The sequence below is a fragment of the Anopheles maculipalpis genome, chromosome X, assembly GCF_943734695.1.
Source record: "Anopheles maculipalpis chromosome X, idAnoMacuDA_375_x, whole genome shotgun sequence".
Taxonomy (NCBI): Eukaryota; Metazoa; Arthropoda; class Insecta; order Diptera; family Culicidae; genus Anopheles; species Anopheles maculipalpis.
The window spans coordinates 10,414,787-10,436,477 of record NC_064870.1 but is presented as its reverse complement, the minus strand read 5'-3'; the positions used below and the strand labels follow the sequence as shown (position 1 = coordinate 10,436,477).

Sequence of the window (21,691 nt, the reverse complement as noted above, 5' to 3'; positions counted from 1 at the left end):
TGTGTGTGTGTATGTGTGTGTGTGGGAGTGCTGTTTTTTTCTTCCTTGTTTCCCACTGCCAGAACCTTCCCTAATGTTGACGGGATTTACAACCGATAAGATTGTTTGGGTTTTGTGTTGAAAGCTTTTCTGAAGATTAGACCGCGAAGCAAGGTGAATCTTTTTTTTATTTTATAATGTATTTAACGTTTTTTTTACGGTGATCAATGATGATTGAGGATGACTTTATGATGACTAAATGCCGTCTGATGGGCTTTGTTTGGTATTCGAGCGCCTTAAAGTAGGCAATCGGCGTTACAGTAGAAGGAAAAAGAGTCTTAGAATCTTCTTCGTCTTGGCATAACGACCTACTAAGTCACCAGTTCGTACTACGGGGTTACGATCTGGCTGGAATTTGAAACCAGGTAGTGCCGTGTGAAGAGTGGCGTTCTTGAGAATTTCGTTACTCATGACAGATGTTTTGATTGGAGATTCCTCAGACTGATGTTTTTGACGACTTCAAGGTTCAGATTATCGCAGCCGTATGCCTGAGTGTCGGGGAGGTCTGTTTGTAAGAGTCAACGTCGTCAGTCTTCACTAGACAGGACCGGAGTTCAAATTCCATCCGGACCATCCCCCTATAGTGAGGACTGACTATCCAACTACGTGGTATTGGCAAGTTCTAGTAAGCCATTCGATGGCCGGCGTGACATTAGAAGATCGCTAAGCCATGAAGAAGAAGATGCCTGAGTGTATCACCGTTTGTTAGCAGAATGATGGTGTTAATCTCTAGTCCGAGGTTTTTGCGTCACTTGCCTTTGTCACATATGTCGCCAACCATTGTTATCTATGTCATCATCGAATGCAAGGATCCTGATTAACTTATAGAAGATGGTCTCCGAAGTTCCCACTTTCGAGTGTCGGATAGACGTCTCTCGCCAGCAAACGAACGATAAAGAGTACTATTTTCAAATTGACTAAGGTGAATTTAGCATAACTGTTAATCGGCTACTACTTCATCCTTCGAATCATCAGAAGACTCTCTGCTTCGCTCACCATTACGATACTTCCGGCAGCAACAAGAAGCTCAATCAATCAGTGATACCAACCTCTCGATGTTATTGGCAAATATTGCCAACAATAACCAAAAGCACAATCGAGCGTGTATAGGAGATGGCCTCACACCACCAAAGCTATCTCAATCCCGTGCTCTTGACACACCGTATTGGAGTCAATAAATCACCACAGCCAGGCACATCATGATTGTGCAACCTCCTTCCAACGATCCGGTATCGGTTGCCCGTCCGCTGGGATGTGCTTAACTCGTTCGCCGTAACGCGCTGCCGGTGCTGGAAACTGCCTCCAGCCAGGCAACACATACTAGGAGCGCGTGGGCGAGGATGCAAAGGCCAGAGCTCATTCATTTTTCGCATGCGGATGCAAACAAACCGCAGACGTCGCCTCCAGCTGCCACTCGCGTACCTCTGTTTTTTTTATTTCGTCGTTTTGCAGCGCTGTGCTTTGCTGCCTCTGACAGACGGATGGCGTACGGCTCAATCCGTCAATCACGGATCCGCTCATCGATATGGTGCGGCAAAACTAACAATATTTCCCAGGACCAACATTCGGTTGTGCGGTCGTGTCGCGAGCGAGCAAGTTTCTACCGCCGTAACCGATTTGGTGTGCACTAACCCCTTTAACCGAATGTCAAACGGTATCGCATGATATATGGCGGATAGCCTGAAGGGTGCAACAGTGATCTACGGGGATTTGCGTGCGTCGGTACATGGGCTACTGCCGCGCTGCGTAACATTTGATGGATGGGATTATTTTTTTTTTTCATTTGGTATGGGTTTGGATTGGATGCTGTCAGGAGAAAAGTGGGAAAATCCGCGAAAACTCTCACCCTTTTTGGGTGCTGATACGTTTGGACGTTTGGAGGCAGAAGATGACGTACGGCTGGGTACGGGTTAATCAGTATCGGGGCTACTCGCTCGATGTCCCTGTTTGTGGAAAATTTTACAGCTTTTGTGCGTGGGTGGGTGTTTGGAAAGTGTGTGATAAGGCCGCGAACTGGTTATGTTTTGGGAGCAATATTGAACCATAAATACACATTTGTTATTTACACCTGACGTGCATGATGTAAGGTGTACAAGGTGGTGGCATAGGAGACGTCAGTATGACAGATGTAATAAATATTTACTACGGCCAGGGTAGTCTTATTAGTATACGAAAGATTAAACTTTCGAAACTCTCTTTAGTATGTGTTTGTCCCATTTGACGTCTACGACACCCGCCTTAGCAGGCGTCAGATTGACAGATGCTATAAACACTCTCTATGCTTAGTGTATACGAGCAATTAGCTTTAGACTTTATAACCGTTTTGCCAACACCACGTTCAATATTCATTACACGCACCGATAAATTGATAGAGACAAGAACTGATATAAACACCTCCCCTAAAGAGTCCATACTATCCATCCACTGGACAAGCCGATGATGGAAGAGAACCGACACAGTAGGTGTTCTTCCCCGCCCGTATTCAGTTAGTTGTACGGAAATTTATGACCATCGAGTTTCCGTATCTTATTTCCGTTTGGTTTCTTCCTCTTTTTATCCTACACCAATTTAGAAGGATGTAGGTGTGAGCTAGACGTTACACAGCAGCGAAAAGAAGAGTTAACGAGCCACACTCTCGATCAGAAAAGTTAGTTCTTCTATCATTGTCTGTTTTTTTTTTCTGTCTTGGTTGCTATTCACGAGTGATAGCATTTCGCCGTATCATTTTTCTTTATGTTTTTTTTCCTCTTCAATGGAATCGCACACACACACGCACAACACTTATAGCGTGCTATAAAAAGCAGATACACGCACCGACCGGGTCAGAGGTAATTGCTTTAAATGCCAATAAAGCGTATCGATTACGCGAAGAGTTGGAGGTTTAATGGAGCAGTGGGAGGAAAGTATGGGAAGGAGAGGAGGGCTGGAGAAGTCCTGTTTACAGTGATTTATATTTTGCGTTTTGCTGTCGGTTCAGTGCCATTTTTTTGGAAGGGAAGGAAGGAATATAGGAAGGAAGGAAGTCTAAAATATAGATAATAAAAGCTGATAGAGACAGAGCAAATGGTCGGGACATGTTCAAATAGGTGTGATTGGCACAGGTTAACAAGAGCATTCTTCTTTATCGGTATCTGAGCCGATCAGTGTCGTAAATAACTAGATAGATAATCCGTACGTTCCTCTGTTTGCTGGTGATATGAGTGGATAGAGATCTTTGGAAAGATATTTGGGCTGTATCGGCGTGGCAACTTATCAAGCGATCGTATATAATCACATCACGTGCTGTGCGAGACAAATTGGTTGGAATTGTCCTGATGCAGGTAAGAGGTTCCTGTCACCTAGTTGTAGTACATTGGTACCCGCCTAGAAGAGCGTCACAATTTTATGTAGTGTTTTGGGTGCTACTCTGGGCGCCTGGAGAATGGAGATGTATCATTATTGCTTTTGTTCGTTAGATTGTTTGGTGTTTTGACAGATTTTCTAGAATCCTGAGGATTCTAGACAGTTATAAAATCTGATTTAAAGACTATGTTCACAAGCGAACGTGCTGGACTTCCGGTTTCCTTAATGAATGCTATTAATTCTTCAATATCTGTAACATTTTCGTCGGGAAAGTTATAGGAGCTCTGCAATACTATCGCAAGAATTACCCAATACCTTAACTTCATCCTTCTACACAGTAATCAAATAGCTTTCCCATACTTATAATCCTATCCACACTTGACTTAATCCCTTCCTTCTTAACCCTCGTTCGATAAAGTAGAGCCCGACCAAAAAAAAAAAAAAAACTAGCAACTCATTTCTCACCCTGTATCCGCGGTAGCGAAATAATCGAAATGATTCCCCGGGGAACAATTCCAGGGTAACGGTGGGCGAGAATCCGTTCCGGTTGGCAAATAGATTTGAAGCGCAAAGCGAAATAATGGCAACCTGCCTGGGATGGCAACTCTGATAGATGATCCGGGCCACAATCCGGGAGGAGGGGAAGGCACGGACAGCAAATTCCACGGCAGACACTGTCCTGCCTGATTGGTGTCTTTAGATTTTTCTCCGGGACCTGTATCGCCATTGTGAAGTGGATGAAGCCAGTTTTTGGCTGAAGCGTTGAGCAAGCGTATTTTGACATAATTTACTCACGGCTGCAAGTGAAATTGGCACAGTGAGGCCTACTGACGCGTACATCGAAAACCCATTTAAAGCCACCACCTGCTGTTGCTGTTTCGTGGCGCTTAAAATTTTTGGCTTGGGTAGAAACTGCTGGCCCCGTTAGTCCCGTGGACGCGAGGCGGAAACGATAAACAGATGTGTTTTTGAAGATTTGGTTCAAGAAAATCAATCGTACGCTTCCTCATTTCCCTAACCCAAAATCGATGGCCAACAGCTGCAGCGTTTAGTTCGCCCGTAGAAATTCAGAGGGTCGAAATAAACTTTCAATAAAAGTACACTCCGTCACCGAACACCGGCATTAAGACCGTTGTTTACTGCTTTATTTAGTTCCAAGATTTTCTGCTTGTTTTTTTTCAGCAAGGGTTTCACGCAGGAATTGGGAAGATTGGTGCTTGTCGTGATTGTAGGACATAAACAGGCCAAAAATTCCTATAAAAAAAATTGCAGTCAGTTGATGTGATGTCCACCCTTGTGAAAGGGACAATAAAAAAAAGGTTTGTGGGCTAGGGAAACGGCAACGAGACGGTAGGGTGGTCACTTGAAAATACAAATAATCGAAAGATCACTAAAGTATCCATAAAAAAGGCCCAATCTTCACCCGCAGACACACGTGATGGTGATGGTTTATGGAATGTCCGTCATAAAATTATTCGCATTCCTGTAAGATTTGGGACTGTGTGGCTGGTAGTTAAATATCTACAAGCCCGGGACAGACATCCATGGCACGATGAGTATCATGTTGTGGTCGGATTTAGGGTTTTCGGTACGAGTGAATTCTTCCATAATGGTGGTTTGCTCCCAGTTGGAAGGATGGATGTGACATTTGGTTTTTTTTTTGATGTTGAAACGACACAACGAAATAAAGCGATGAAAAGCGTACTTCAAAATACTTGTTCTACTAAAAAAAAATTAAAAAAATAAATTTTGTAAAAAATAGCCTACATTCAGGCGTTTTTACGAATTTTAGCGTTTTGAATGTTAAAGCTATCGCAATTATGCTCTCCTTCCAGGTACGGATGGCAACAATGGAGCTCTCGGTTCCAACAACCGAACTGGTCATCGTTTTGTGCAATAAATAAAAAAAACTCCTCAACCTTTTCAACACTTTAGCAAAAACACTCGAGCTGACGTTTCTTTGGACCGTTGAATATGCGAACGATGACGCTAAAGAAGGTCAGCTAAACCCCTGTGGCTTATGCATTATACGCATCCACAGATACGCAATAGTGAATGGATCTTTTTGCTAAAATAGAACGAAAAAAGTGGATAAAATAGCTGGTGAGTGCCTGCTGGTTTGATTTCTCATCCGATTTAGTCGATTAAACGTGGTACGGTATGTTTGAGCACCATTAAGAACTGTCATGGTGTGATTTAAGGTGTTGAATTTGGACCAAAATGACCGATAAATGAAACATGCAGTAGCTTTGACAGCTATAAACAGATGAAACAGATGCACAGAAAAATAAATGTTGACATTTGTTTGTATTTTAAATTCATTAGGAATGGTAAGAAATTCATTTGCGTTGCTAGACGAAACGAAAGACTACACGCCAGTATAAAAAAGCGGGTCAGTAGGACTAGATGAATTATAAATGAAATTCTGGAATGAAGTATTTTGTGTGATTCTTCTTCCTGGCTTAACGTCCTTCTAGGTCACATCGGCCATGGTATGGCTCACTAGACTTGCCGATTCGACTATACTTGACGGTCCGGATGGGATTTGATCCTCGGTCCTGCCGTGTGGAGACCGGCGTCGCAGTCACCCTACTATCGGACCGACCTGGTATTACATTCGCTCCAGAAAGGTATGTTTCTGAGCGAGCCAAAGGTAAATCTCAGAACTACATTCTGCATCAAACAGAATCGCTGTTTTGGCAGTTATAAGTACCCGGTAGTGTTCCATATGTAACGGTGACACGTCACACAAACAATCTCCCGATATTATCAACTATCTCTAATGCACCACCCTTACACATTCCTTCGAGTAATTGGAAGGAAATTCTTCTTGAGTATCACGTTACTAACTTCACACAAAGTATAGTCAAGTCTCCCTCCGCGTCAGACACACGATAGGCAAAAAAAAAAAAAATCCATATGACGCAGGTCCTACAATAGGGCTACAATTTTTCGTTACTTCCCATCTTCCGTCCTTCTCAGCAATCCTAGCCACGGGGTTAGCCTAAAGGTCATGTGTGAGATATTGTTACGGTCACCATCCTCCAAACGGTGGATGGTGGTCGTCCCGGATGACCGGATTACATAAATGTTTATGATGCTAATATGTTATTTTATTGTATTTTAATAGATATCATGATTTTTATCCTTCCGGCTTGCCACCGCACATCCGGACGGTGATTGTGAGTACTTTCCGCAACGGTAAGTACTTCGCAGCACATACACACAGAACAAAAAAAAAAGACAACCAGACAGACGAAAAAGTAGATGGGAACTTATGGGAGCTAGCCGGGCAGCGGTTGCTTACGCCTCATTTCCCGGTACCCGTACGGGGTGATGTGAAATCGTTGGCCGCGCGTGTGTCGGTGGGAGTTGTCGAATCGGAAAAGCACTTTGAGCTTTGATTGGATTTATTTGCTCCGGTTCAGTATCCGGTCACAAGATTTCTCAGATTGCTTTTGGTTTCTCAGATTGGAATGGGTGGAGGAGGGGGGGGGGGGGGGGTTGCAAAACGAGAGAGAAAAGAGGGAAAACATTGCAAGGAAGCAAAAAAAAAATGTTGATGTGCTGGTTGTCGTAAATCTTTGACACCTTCCTTACTTCTTACGGACACGGTACATAACTTGTGGCACGTGAGCACCCGGAAGCGACCTGCCAGCATTCTTTAGATCCTTTCGGAGTGTTTACGTTTATGTTCCCTTGCGAAGGTTATGTCCTCTGGAGGGGATTTTCTTTTATCGGAACACAAGAATATCATATTTTGTTTGTCATTTGTGAGCGGAGCTGGTAGTGTGCTACCATCCAATTCCTCGCAAATAAAACTCTTTTTAATGTCATACGCTTACAATGGACGTAACTTCAATTTTTGAAAGTGTCCTTACTGACGCATTTGCATCACTTAAAGGCATGGTGCAACGTGTGTCAAACGAGATTGATCAGCACTCGTTAGAGTGCGCTGGTAGGTAAAAGCATGTACCCAACTCATGTACACAAATCTAGTTACCGGGTAGTTGTGTCTGGTGCACTGAAGGCTTCACCTAAACTCACACTCCAAAATCAATTTAAAATGGGATTTTCGACGCTCTCCTAAAGAAGGATCTAGCTGCAGACTTATGTGTACGGGATCGCTCTAGCGAATGAAAGAGATAGAGTGTGTTAACGTTGATCGTTTTTCGGGATTTTGCTTCGGTTTTTCTGGGGCCACTCTTGTCGCATCGTAACTACCGTACCAATCATATTTTTAACCAAAACACTCCATCCACCTGCCAGCCATTGTTTGTGGGAGCCGACTGCCTAGACGTACCAGGTCGTACTGGTTGGTGTTGTTGGAGCTCGAGACCGAAGCGTGGCTGTGATGGCCGTGTAAACGTGCCGGGTGTGCAAAGTTATAATGATCATTATGATATTTTGTTGAAAATAACATTTTTCGGTAATTGGAAAATTTAATTGTTCTCACGTTTTGTGTCATCGAGCTTCATGCCCTCTTATCCTGGCTGGCTGGATTGAGCTAGTCACTTGTCGGTGTTACGGGTGAGATGATAGACCACTTGAGCTGCTTTAGAGATTATTGGAAAAAAAAGTTAAGTGAGTGTTGTTGTGAGTAGATGGGTTTGACTGTTGGAAAATGGTTGGCTGGGTTAATAAGGAACCATTACGGAAACCATAGTATTTGTACAAGTGTGGGTAGTTCGATTAGATTTTTGTAGCAGTAGTGCTCAATAGAACTGTTGGAGGTAAAACAAACGCCTGGGCGTTAGGCAATTGACATTACATTACACATTGTATACTCAAAATAGTAGCGCCATCTATACTTCAAATGCAATACTGACCGAGTTGATCAAGGGTCAACAATTTGAAAGAAATCTAACAAGAATGTTAGCACACATTGAGTCAAACTATGCACTGAATGCTTAGGAGACGAATGTTAACGTGTAACTAGTAAGAGACACTCTCACTCAGATATCTCCATTTTGATCCTGGTCAGCTTGATTTGAACATAAGCCAATCTTGGTTTCCGTATCCTTCCTTCTCCCCCATGAATGAAGTCCAAAATAGAAATGCAAGACCTCAATTCTCAATATACCCTGCTCATAGTTGTCATAGACCAGTTCAGCATTTGAATTTGCTAAGGTGCGCCATTGTAAATTTGTCTTCACAACGCGACATCATACACGCTCGAGGCACCTCTGAATCTTTCTTGTTTTGGTCCTCAAAAGTTGTATCTTACTTTGCAATTCCAATACACACATCCATTAAGTCTTTACTCCCCGTACCTTTTCATCGGGCGCTTTAACCAGATCAATCCACACAATGGATTAAATATGTTTATCCCAACCGGCTTATGACACTAATAAAGAACCTCGTAATGCAATTTTTATGTCACCGCGTTGGTGAGTACTGTATCCTGTCTAATGGTACATTTTTACGGTTTCACATCGACGACTGTATCTGGGAGGTGAACTCCTTACATTGTTTTTCAGTTTTTTTTTGTGTTTGCTCAGAGCATGAGTAACGACATGAGTTATCATTTTTCCTGATGCTTTAGATGTGTTTAACGACTCCCGCAAAATTGAACGGGAGCTCATTAGCTGTGTATACGTCGAAATAGCTTTCACCGCACGGAAACAGGGCAAGGAATCAGATTGCAATTCCGAAATAGCTTCACACATCCATTGTGCTAATCGTAATATCAGTAGCAGCGGTAGGGTGTTGGGAAAGGGCACAAGCCGTCTAATTCCCGGGAGAGTAATGATTATTTATAATGGACTTTCGAAATGACTAATAATATATTGCACGTAAAGGGACCAGGACGCAGTGTCTGCTCCAGTTTAACGACTTTAACCACACAAAACTGACCAGACTGGGCTGGGTGGAGTGAAATGTGTGACGTACCATGCGAAGTCATCCCGAGGTGACAGCTGTGTCATACACGGTGGTTCAAAAATTGCGGTCGGTCGTAAAATATTAAAGATATAAATCTTAACGCACCAATAAAATCATACCAGCGGTTCAACCTCTATAGTTGAGCTAAATAAATTCAAATTTCTTCCACTCCCCATCGCCTTCGGGACTCGCACGCCCGCTACCCACTTAAGCTACTCACAATAAGCGAATAAAATACATATGAAACTTATTTAAATGCCCCTATGCCTAATAAAATTCTCCAGAATTCTGGGAGCATCCAGCCCCATGCAAGGTTACGGGATGGTTCCGGGTTTATTCCGGACACGTTCCTGTTCGCGTTTTATTTCATTACCGAGTGGATGACGCCCGCACCACACATCTCTCATTTCGGTGTGGGTGTGTGTGGATCTGAACTGGTTCGCCTGGTGTATTTTTCTACGAGGGAAGCATCCACAACCCATATTTGCATATCAGGGATGTACACTTTTTACAATAAACTGGCGCTCGGAAAGGAATGGTGAAGGAGAGTAACAAAAAAGGGGGAAAAAAGAATCAGGCCTTGATAAATTTGGATAAGAACATCCCGTCTAGATTGACCAGCTGCCGAGTTGTAACGGGGCATTGTACCAAAAATTCGAGTGTTATTTCATCTAAGACATAGCAACACGAAGCGTGAGTAAAAAGTCTTAAAACAAGCGTTTACTTTCGTCTCTCTAAAGTACACTTTTGGATTGCATAACTTTAGGCGCTTCATTTGAGCGAAATGCATTTTTTCGTGTGGCGTAAGGAGCCTGACACTATGCAATTCGCATTACATTTCTGCACTAAAAAAGTGGACGGCATTTTTTTCTTCTTGTTTTTAATCTGTGTGTCCCGTTCTAAACATTCTACTGAAGAGGAGAACAAAAAAATCGACAGCTCTCAGGTTCAGATGTGGCGAATCACTTGGGAATGTGAGGAGCAACATTCAGGGAAAGAAAAAATGTTCAGCTTTCGGTTTCCTAAACGATTTGTGCCTTGTGTTGCCCACACCTCACCACTTCTCTTTGCCTTTTGTCCCCCCTTCCCCCACTCCTGGTAATCCGGTGGTTTAGGTAAGGCAGTGAGGGCCCGAAGTGCTCCGAGAATGCCAAAACTTTCAATCCATAAAAATCCATAAATTTAACACCGAAATAGAATTGTAATCCTGACTGCCTTTTTCGTTTCGCTGCCGGTCTGTGGCTAAAGTCGTATTTTTTTTTCGGTTTCTGGATGTTGTTCGGTGTCTTGCTTTCTTGTGTGTGTGTCTGTGTTTGTAGTGTTATTGCATTGAAATGCGAGCTACACAATACAATAGCTGCTTGGTTGGAGGATGTCTTTCTCGTGGCATTTCTGCAGCAGTGATTTATACCTGCTGACCATCGGATTTTGGTGTGTGTGTGTTCAGGTTAAAGAAAACGAAAATTAAACAGAAAGCAAACAACACGAAACAAAACTGTGTTTTTTTTACTCTTGTTCTCTCACGCGCTTTAGTAGTAGCAGCTACTTAGTAGTAGGTGTGGCACTTGCTGCTACTATCACCGTTTATGGTTTATAGTGCAAGTGTTCGTCTGACGTTGCGGTGGCTGCAGTAGACAGTTTGTGTGGGTGGGTGTACGCGTTTTTAGCTTATTATTGACAGTAAGTGCGTAGTTGTAAGGAATCGCAGACCTTGCCAGGCGATTGAACAAAATCTGGAAAAGAAGGAGCAAAATTAAAATTATATTGCCACTAGAGGGGCGTCCACCAAGAGAAGTAGACGACTCTCGACTAGATGCATGTTGGTTACGCTCCAAGTTATTGCCACAAAAACATCCGCTCGTTATGGTAGAGGATATCTTTACGACAGAAAAAGACACCAGAGAAAATAACAAAAAATGAAAGCAAAAAAAAAAAAGAACAGCATCAACAAATTCTGAAACGTTCATTTCGGGATCGGATAATTTTACGCCCAACAAGGGTTCGATAGAATCGAGCCGGACATACGGATATATGGGAGTACGCACAACAGAGCCAGGCAAGAGTTCCTGGGGCTGGTGGGTTCGGAAAATTATATACATAACAAATTTTGACATTCAACAACTGTCACTTGGGACCGGAAAAAATATCATATGCCCATCAAATGATAAAGGTTTGTCCCGCACGTACCCATCGTACCGATCGTAGGCAGCTTCCAATTTGTGTTTCTATTTGTTTTATTTGCATCTGGTTTACTTTTGTTTGGGCTTTCTTTTTTTTTACTACTTTCTTTTGCCTTGTGATGTCTAGTATTTTTCTGTGGGTGTGTGTTTCGGTGTGACCGGAACTAAAAACCCTTTTTTTGTTGGTCGATATCCTGCGTTAGAATACAAATGGAGCACATAAGCGTTACGTGCCACAGTTGTGGCAGTGTTAGCAGTGGGAACAACAAAAATTACCTCTTCCATCCATGAGTCCTCACAAATCCTCATCTCAGTAGAATCGATATAGAATAGGTTGTTCCCTGAGGAACTCTGGTGAAAAAAAAACTGTTGGGATGATGGAAAGTTTTTTCCTATCCTCATGTCTGTGTTGTTGCGTTGTCGCTTGATTGGGTCTGCTTGTGTTTGCGTGTGACATTCCCGGTGATGCAAGAACACCAAGCGGGCATGAAATTCGAAAAACATCCCACACCAAGAGCTGCTACAGAATAATGCTTAATGGTGTATTAAGTGTGAAATAGTTAGCGACGGTATTGACGCATGCCAAGTTCTCAGATATTGGATGGAGCATTTTTGGCGACCCGAGAAACGTAACAGATGATAGCTGCAAATGCGCACAGCTTTACACACAAACGTCACCACGCCATTGTCGTCAGATTGGTTTCGAATGTGTGGTGAAGCAAGCGTGGAATGTTTAACAGAAAATCTCATCTCAAAGCGTACGTACTGGCTGCTTGCTACTGCTGAGATTAGTTTGATGCGGCTGAAAATGCTAATTCCATCTCGCCATCCCGCCCGACGCCTGCTGACGCGCACGTGATGGAAATGGCGCATCATTGCACGCGGTGTGAGTAAGGCACTATAATTTCCACCCAAATTATGTCACCGTTAATCTATGATTTTCCATGTGTTTACACGATTAGACAGCACGTGAGCATCATAAATATATGGGGACTGCTCCTAGTTTTTGCTCGGGATCGTCGAAATGGATATTCCAGGCACGACTTTCATTTGCGGAAGATGGCTGTCAGTCAGCAGGTGGATGTGTGTGGTGCTCTCTCGCACTCCCTCCCTCGGAAAAATGTTGTCCCGGCTTGTTGCTCCGAGGCTGCAAGAGGCAACAGCATGAAGTTGAAGACGAAAGTTTCCCACACCCTCATTGAGCGGACTACTCCAACTAATATCCAGGCTGGTAAGAGATCCTATAGGAGGTGCGGATCTTCGAGAATCCCAAACACCCGCTGGACTTTCTGCACGAACCATCCAGGCTCTAAAAGCGCGTTTTGTTTGCGTAAGTGTCGACAGTGTTTGCGCTCGTGCGAGAGCTTGGTGAGGACTTGTTTCGTTTGCACGGCGGATCTCGGTACAGATCTCTGTCGGTTTGGCTGGTAAGCAATTGGGGATTTTTTTGTGGGATGGGAAGACGCAAGTAGTAGTGCTTGCACACTGGCTCATCGTTCGCTATGATTATGAATGCATGAATTTAATTTGATAATGAGCTTCGGTCGTTAAGAATCGAAACGACACGGTGTGCAAAAGCCGACAACGCGTGTGTGACTTTACCAAGGCTAGACAAAGTGTAAACGTATTGATTGGATTGGATAGGCGTACGGATAGAAGAGGCGCAGTGGCGTAATCCGTGTGACTAAGTTGTGTTGAGCTATTATTTCGTTAGCGACACTTTTTTTGCGCGAAACACGTTCGCAGACGTGCAAGTCTTGCCGATGGTGGCATATTTGGAAGGCAGGTGTCCTCGAGATATTAAGAAACTATCGAGATCTTTAATATTAATGCTGCCAAATTGTTGGAGCTTAATTCTTGACATTTTGGTGCCGATTGCAGCATTTAAATCGATAATATTGTTTTCAATAAATATTCTCCCTTACACCCACCCAGAAGACCTGTCACACTATTGTCAAAGCAACCATAATCTTACCTTTTTCCAAACAGTGTTCCACCATCCTTGCGTGCGGGAGTCTACATCTCAATTTGTTGATAATTTAGGTCTTTCGGTTCGTTTGCATTTCGATTCGTTCTCGTTTTTCCCCCTGGGAAAGGGGTCTAAAACCGCACGCCTATTGGCATTGCGATCGAACAGATATGACACACATCTGGTTGTTGTAATAAATATTCATATTTCTTCCTGAAGGCTTAGATGCCATTCACCCTTCACCCTGTCCAAGTAAGATTAATTCTCCAGGGAGTGGGGGTAAGGGGAGAGGAGGAGAGGGGTAGGGGGGGGGGGGGGAGTGGAGTCGGAATCAAAAAGATGAAGCAAACCGAAAATGGGAAGCCATGCCAGTTGTCGGTTTCCATTTTCTGTGCTATCAGCGTACAACCGGAACGAATTCCGAAGGTCGGTACGCTCGCATACTAGACTGATTTCAATTTTTGACCAGCCGTCTCCGTTTGTCGAGTCATAAATTTCAATTTTCCAACAAATCTGGTTGCGGCCCACACCCTTTCCCCCTACTTCACCCAGGATCACACCGAGCTTCGAGTTGGGACGGAATGGTTGCACGGTGGAAGCGGTATTCGTTATCGGTCTCGGTCTCTGATCTGCATCTAGGCGGTAGATTTGCGAGAGAAAAGGGTTTTTTGGGGTTTTTTTTTATCATGGCAGCAGTTGGGTATCGTTTGGTCGAGTGGTTTCCTGATTCGTGCGGCTTTCGCTTCCACAGGTCGGTATGACAAATGGGAGCAAAACGGAATGGCGACAGGCGTTATGGGCCGTGTGGCCGTGGCGAGGATGAAAGCAGGGGACGCGCAGCGAACCACTCAAGAAACTGCAAACAAAATCAAAGTCTTGCGAGGTGAGTGTGTGGATGGTGTTTAGATGGGCATGCAACCGCTGTGGGTTATTGTTGTTTAACGTTGCATGTAGAATATTTTAAAGATATTGTGGTGAGGTTTGTGGGATAAAGTTCGTACGGAGTAGTTCTTGCACTACTGGGTTATGAAGTTCAAGATTCCTTATATGAAGTTCAAGAGGCTATCGATCATGAATGTGGAGATGTACTTGAGTCATTTAGAGCAGTATTATGTAAATAGTATTTTATTTGAAAAGCAGTTCACCTGCATTAAAACACCCCTCTACTATCTAATGTCAAAGTCTTGTGATACTCCCTGGGATCTCTTAGTCGTTAGCTATAAACCGCTGAGCTCTACCGATTATCCGGTAATTGAGAGTTGCTCAGGATTCATCCTGCGACGACTCTGACATATTTACGGAAAAGAAATATTTGTCCAATTACGTTATCCTTATCCCGTACCATTGCACCTGGCGCTAAAATGATGATGCTGCTGCTGGTGGGACGAGAGACAGAGAGAGAGAGAGAGAGAGAGAGAGAGAGAAAAAAAAAAAGATTAACAAACGCACTGCTTCACACCAGACGAAGTTCCACTAAGGGAAGCTTGACGCAATAGTAACAACAACCAGCACAGAAAAAAAATGACATTAGACGCAGTGTAAATTGAAATCATTAAAATATCGTTTGCATTTAAATGAGATATTATCGATAACGCTGTCTTTTACCAGGTCGACAACAATAACAACAGCAGCAGGCATCTGAAGCTGAACGTCCAAGGGTAGGGGTGGATATTCAGGTTGTCACTCGGCGTTCGGGCTTACCCTTGGCAACACTGCACGGTACAATGGTTTGCATAAAGAGAAAACGAACGAAAAAAAAAAAAATACATCCAATGAGCTGTACTTGAAGCTGTTACTTATTTCGTGTGTATCTCTCTCACGGTCCGAAAGACACTAGCGCGAGATGCTTTCATCCTCCCTTTACCGTCCAGCGTATGGTCTGTGTGCATGTTACTAGGCTTTTCGCGACTAACAAGCTAAATTGTGTTGCAAGAAATTCGATTTCACCAACATAAATCTTACTTTAAACAAACCGTTGACGATGACGTTGGTTGATTGGGTTGATTTCCGATTCATCGTTCGCCAAGGGTTTGCTGATCTGCGGTGTGTCCTGGCCAGCCGAGAGGGTAAACACCTTGGTGGATTCGGTAATTCCTCAGTGGGATCGGAACGAAATCAAGGAGCCCTTTTTTTGTAGGCGCTTCTGCTTCTTAACAAGAGGTGTAGCTGAGTGTCTGTTCCGTTTATCGACGTGTAGTGCACGGTAGTCCCACAAGGACCAAACTTCATTTCTAGACAAGAGAATGAGGGAGAGAGGGGGAGGGGAGGGGGGGGGGGAGGGGCATTTTTGGTTTTCATTACCAGTGGTATTGTATATGTATTTAGCAAGTTTGTTGAACGGCCTAGGAAGATGGAGAGCAATTCTAGAGAACTTCATGAGTTATCCAGTGACCTAGCAGGTCGTTAAGTCAAGAAGAAGAAGAATCAGTGAGAATTTGCAACTTGACACAACTTATTTGACAGCTTTTTGTTTAGTATGTGGTATTTGCACTGGTTAATAACAAATTTTTCACCATTACCAGTTGTCCGCTAACATCTTCGACGAAAAGGACTCTGTTGGCATACTTCCTTTCAGTTTTTTCTTCTATTTTCCCCCCTTCTCTCTCTCTCTCTCTCTCTCTCTCTCTCTCTACTCTCCTATCACTCGCACAACCCAATAAATGATAAATTAAAGAATGCTGCGTTTCGTGTTCCCTCTACTTCGACGACTCCCCACCGAACCGGGCAGGCACCGAAATGAGCGCTCAATTCCAGTGACTGCCGGTAATGGTAGTGACAGATTTTTATCCTCTGCTTGCTCCCTTCCTTGCCTGCTCTTTCATCCTCTTCCACCAGTGCAGTTTCTTCACGCTTGGTCGGGCTCAATTTGTGGTTACCGGATTGTCATGCGGTTCACCACCTTACGGGTATCGAACTTCGTCTTGCCCTTCACCCCAAATATCTCCTCTTGCTTCCCACAGGCCCATGAGGTGTCAGTTAGGTCGACCGAAGTATCAAAACGTTTTTCGTCTGCTGATTGGTACAACCGTCACCGTGCGGGACCTGCTGATGAGATGCAATGCCACCGGTTTGTCGGTAATACCCGGACCCGGACGAAGGCGAAGGGGCCGGCGACTGCGAACGGCACGAAAACAGCTTTTCTCGGCGCAACCCTGCTAATGACATCGATGACTGACACGCGATGGTTTTCCCATTTTGCAAATGTCGAAGAAAATTGCACTGTCGGTTCGGGTGAGAAATTTCATTAATCTTCATAAAATGCCCAACACCAACCATTTTGGTTTTGTGCTCTCGTTCTCTCGCTCCTTCTCGCTGTGTGTGTGTGTCGCAGCCGACTGTCACGTAAGTGGAAGTTCGAGCGGGAGAACGTTATGATGCTGCACTGGCGGTCCACGCCTGCTGCCCAGGACCGGCACCATTGGGCATCAGTAAATGAGTGAACAGGGAGCATAGAAGAATGCGACGTTAAGACGGATTTGATATGACTTAATGGCTTGTTTCGCGCGGGTTCACGAGGTTTGCGGCAGCAAAATTGTAACTACCCGTCGAGTAATGAAGGAATGCCAAACACGTCGCCAGTATGTGTGACAGTTCGTCCCGCACCGTATGACAGGTATCGCTGCGAGAAACTCGTAAAGATGGCGTCGGTGGATTGAAGAATGTTTCCGCACTAAGCCGCCAGGCTTAGTGTCCGGCCGGCTTACGGTTGGCCTGTTGACGGGTGTGCATACCAAATGCTGGACGAAGATTTAAAGGTAGTTAATACTTTGCGTGTCGGCAAAGAAATGGATCGGAAGTACTTCCATGCAGCTTTTACGCTGATTGGTTACAGGAATCCTATCAAGCATTCAACGGCAGGAACACCGTTCCACTAAACGTTGCTTAAAGATTTGATTTTGGGTTTGGCGCTGCTAAAGGTATGTTTGGGTTTTGCGGTTAATTAGCTAGAACAAGCTAGATGTTTGATGTTACAGGCCATGAGTACCTGGGCGAAACCTTTCGCCCCACGTCTGCCGGGCTGCCTGGGTGAAGTTTGCCATCGCAGCACCACTACTACTCACACTGTTTGTCGACTACACTTCTATTCGAGAGGCTGTTACCGTTTAAAACTAAAATTACTTTAAAGCAAGCAGGCCCGGAAGCCTAGCGCGCTCAAGTACGTATGCTTCGATAAGACGACAAACCAACACGGATGGAGGACAAATAGTGGAATTTGTTTGCCAAACGTCCCCAAGAAAACATGCCGATACACAAACAGCGAGCGTGCGAGTGTTGCTTCCGTCTGGGGAAAAAGGTAAATTTGGGCTGCTAATGGCGGAGAGGTGTCAAAAGGGTGGTTAGTGTGTGCTTTTTTGTTGTTGTATTGTTTGCATAGTCTGTTTTGACAGCACAGGAATAGTAGCAACTAAGTGTTGAGGTTCATTTTCAGATGCTAATATTTATTGTTTTATACAATTAGAGCGTTGACGAAAGATATTAGGGCACTAGTTCCCCAGTCGACGGGTCCCAGGCGCACATGGTTCTGGTTGAATGGTTGTTTAAGCAATGCTTAAGTAGACCTCTATTACTAGCGCTTGGTTTCCCATGCTGGTTGACACTTTTGCTGCCTACGAACTAGCAATTATCTTCTCCGAACGCTTAAACACTTCCGCCACCTGTCAAACGTGCCTCGTTGTTTGCAAGCTTAGTAGAACGTACACATACACCAACCAACTGTGACTGCTTAAGTGTTTGCTTGGTATTAGCGGGTGCGTGGTGGTGCTGAAGGCAGGTCAACGTTATCTGCCGCTCACCGATGCTCCACAAATCGACGCTCTTTCTTTGTTATCCGGAACAGCTTTCGTAACTCGGCGAGGAAAAGGAAATGGAGCGGATGTTGGTGGTGGGTGTTGAGTGTATTAACCTACTGTTTATGTATCATGTCAATTCTATCCGCCATTTAGCACAGAGACGCAAAGCAAACGAAATTGCGGATCAACACAGCGTTCGGGTTGGGGTTTGGTGAGTGTGTGGGAACTGGTTAGCTAATTTGCTTTTACATAGATTTACCCAGATACGACGTCTTTCGGCTTTAAAACCGACGGGGAAGCGAATGGAAGGAATTTTATTGCAAACCATAATGTGCTTTTCTGCTTCTGTGGATGTGTTGATTAGTTGGGAGGAACGAAAACATTTTTAACAGAGGGATTTTAGCGTGTAGTCGATAGTTTTCTTCGAAAGAATCTTGAAAGGTTTGCAATACAAAATAGATGCATGTTTGACGATTTAAAGGTATTCTTAGGGACTGTTTACTGAACATAACGTGCGTGGCTTCAGCAGGACTAAAGCAACAACTAAATCCGACATTAGCTGTGGATGATCAAGTCACTGTAGTCTAATAGCGAGTACATCGAGGCGAAGCAGCGAATCACGGCTAATAATGGCACCTTAGAGCTATGTTCTTTGGATATCTATACTGAGAAGTCCATAAATTCGTAGCACTTATAAATTCGCTTCAGTGTTTGAACTCATTCTCTTGGATTCTTCTCTCTTGGTTTGAACAAATTGGGAAAGAAAAATGTAAAACTCAAGCAGTTTGGATTGAGTTGTTTGAATTGAGATTCTAGTCTATTAACCAGGCAAGAACTCCACCAAGTTCTTCTTCTTCTTCAACTCCATCTCTGTAACCGCGAGAGGTCTGGGCATACCATTACAGGCTTCCCTTGACTTCGTTTTATCCATAGTTTCATATTTAGTCCTGTCTACGGGGAGGCGCCCTAGAAGGCATTCGATGCCTGGTCCTACCTGGTGAAGTCCTCCTTAGGTTATATCGACTTGGCATCGATATTTCAATGCCCTGTGTCATGCAGAGCTCAAGTCCCGTACGTTGGTGCAATCATATATTCATATCCACTCCACCAGATAACTGATGAATATCAGTGAATATCGGCAATGGATCATCTGTGATCTAAAGACCTGCATCATAGCAGAACCTTGTGTTATAGATGCTATGAGGCACGAATGATTACTTTGATCCGATACTGTATTCAACAGCAAAAAGATCTCAAATATGCGACTTGTAATCTCCGAGAGTATAATACTACGCTTGCGAGGGACAAAGTTTGTTGGCGATCCTTGAACTTGACAGTACCAACAATAAACATGCAAACAGTTTGATCAAGTTTAATTTGCCAGAAAGTTGTCTTGAGAAGATGTCAGCACAAGCGTTATCATTGTCAAGATGATTGAATATGGATGCATCAAGTATCTTATGTAGTCTTCAATCTGCAGTACTCTTTAAATATCGCCTATTCCTTCAAGATTTCCATTCAATCACAATACCAACTCCTGCCTTCGTTTTCCACTTTACAAACACTCGCTTTAAAGGGATGGACAGGAGTCCTTATACGATGCAGAGGCTTGATTTTTAGGGTTAAAAAAATAAATTAAATAAGGACGTATTATCTCGTACACACAGAAAACGCTTCATGCAAGGCAGCGTGAAATGAACAGGTGAATTTTTTTCCCTTCAAATCTCTCTCTCTCTCTCTCTCTCCACCGTGCTCTTATATTATCTTGTATTTTGGTTCAATGTTCACAAAAAAAAAAAAACACTTCAACCACCATCGCTACGGATGTCCTCGAGGGGATTCAGTTTTGTGTGAAACGCTCCAAACACCGGTCGCGGGTCGCAGGCGCCATGGTGCGGGAGTGTGATTTTAACCCCTTCGAATCCACTTAACAGCGACACCTATTGTTCTCGCTCGGGAAGAGCGTGTGTTTTTTTTTGCTCCCTCGGTTTCTAATTAAGGCTTACGAAGGAGGGATCTAACATGGAGCAGAATAGGGATGCAAGAAAAAAAATGTTGGAAATCGCATCACAATCGCCTCTGGAAGAAAGTGCAAGAGATCGGAGCTGGTAACAAGGGCAACCCGAAAAAAAAAATTCCAAAACATGTCGGATAAATTGTGAGCCCAAGCAATTGAGGCTAAAGGCAGCGAGCGGGAAGGAAAGAAAAATAAAATATACACAAGCATTCAGAAGAAACCGTTGAAGTCAACGTGTCAACTTTGTGGGCGAGCGTCTTTCGCGTCAGAGGAAGTCAACTTTAGGTTGTATTAGGGCGGCAGCAGCGCGTATGGAGACCCATAGCAAACACATCCGACATAATAGTATCCCTTTTTCTGTATGTATGTATGGGCTGCTGTCGTTGTTGACGCTGTTGTTTGACCTCACCAAGAAGAGTAAGCAATAATTAAAACGAAAAGGCTGTGATGTTGCTGTTTTTTTTTGGGTCCTTGCGCCTTATTTGGTTTCTTCCTCCAATTCCAGTCTCTTGCAATATTTAGGTAAGCTACTTGAGCCGAGTCCGGAAGCTTCAAAATGAATAGGTGGGAAAATGGAGACACAGAGGAAGCAACAACAAAAAAAAAAAAACCAAGTCGGAAGCGACCTAAACCTCGAGAATCTCGATTAAAAGCGCACTCAAGTACGCAAACAATGAATCACGACAAGTGTCAGGAATCTTAGGGATGCGGTCACCCTGGCGTAGCACAATCGCCCTGGGGTAAATCATTGCGACGGGGTGTATTTTTGTCTCGTGCAGGAAGAAATTAGGGCTCTAGCGTCCTGGAGCGCGACAAAGCGCGTGGATAAACAAACCTCAACAAGAAAAAAAAAGGAATGGCTACCAGTATAAGATGTCAGGGAATAACAAAAATGAAAAGTTTAGAACAACATATTAATTAAAGGTACTTCCGGTTAAATCACCAACAATCTTTTACCGTTGGATGCGCTAGCCATCCTCGCATCGCTGCAGGCAATGATGTGCTGGCAATCTTGGTGCGACATCCCTTCAAGGCCTTTGCTTTCTTTTCGGTCGCCGAAACCTCAAAAGTGCTTAAGCGTCTCATTTGTATCGCGCAACGGGTAAGACATCAGGGGAGGCTGGCCGTGTTCTGTGTGGTTTGAGGCTTCTGTTTTTCTTTGGCTGCTACCGGAAATCTTTGCTCGGTTGTAGTCCGTCCAGGCAGGCCTACGAATTGCAACCCCTTTTTTTTTAAACTGGAGGATACCGAAACTGACACAAAACCCGTCGGTTGTAGTACACGCAGTTAAAGGATTTTAATTTTGTGCGTGCGGCCCGGAACACGAAGCGCGCATGGTTCGTTACGGGCCCGTACGTAAGGGCTGCAGAGATAGCGCTAGAACACAGCTATCTGGCGGCGTTGGCAAGCTCCCGGCCTCGCTGCCGGTGAGTGTTGCATATAATTTTTAATTTATATATCTTCATCTTAA

The 21,691-nt window shown here is 44.0% G+C and overlaps 2 protein-coding genes across 2 annotated transcripts in view; one reads left to right on the top strand and one right to left on the bottom strand.

Moving 5' to 3' along the window:
* LOC126556789 (alpha-1B adrenergic receptor-like) overlaps window positions 1–1,520 on the bottom strand; it is a 462,834-nt gene extending 461,314 nt beyond the window's left edge. Inside the window, exon 1 of the mRNA XM_050212279.1 lies at window positions 1,515–1,520. The gene's annotated coding sequence lies outside the window, so the exon portion shown is untranslated. The remainder of the gene's footprint in view (window positions 1–1,514) is intronic.
* LOC126562225 (serine-rich adhesin for platelets) overlaps window positions 1–21,691 on the top strand; it is a 233,243-nt gene that overhangs the window by 54,889 nt on the left and 156,663 nt on the right. The window lies entirely within an intron of this gene.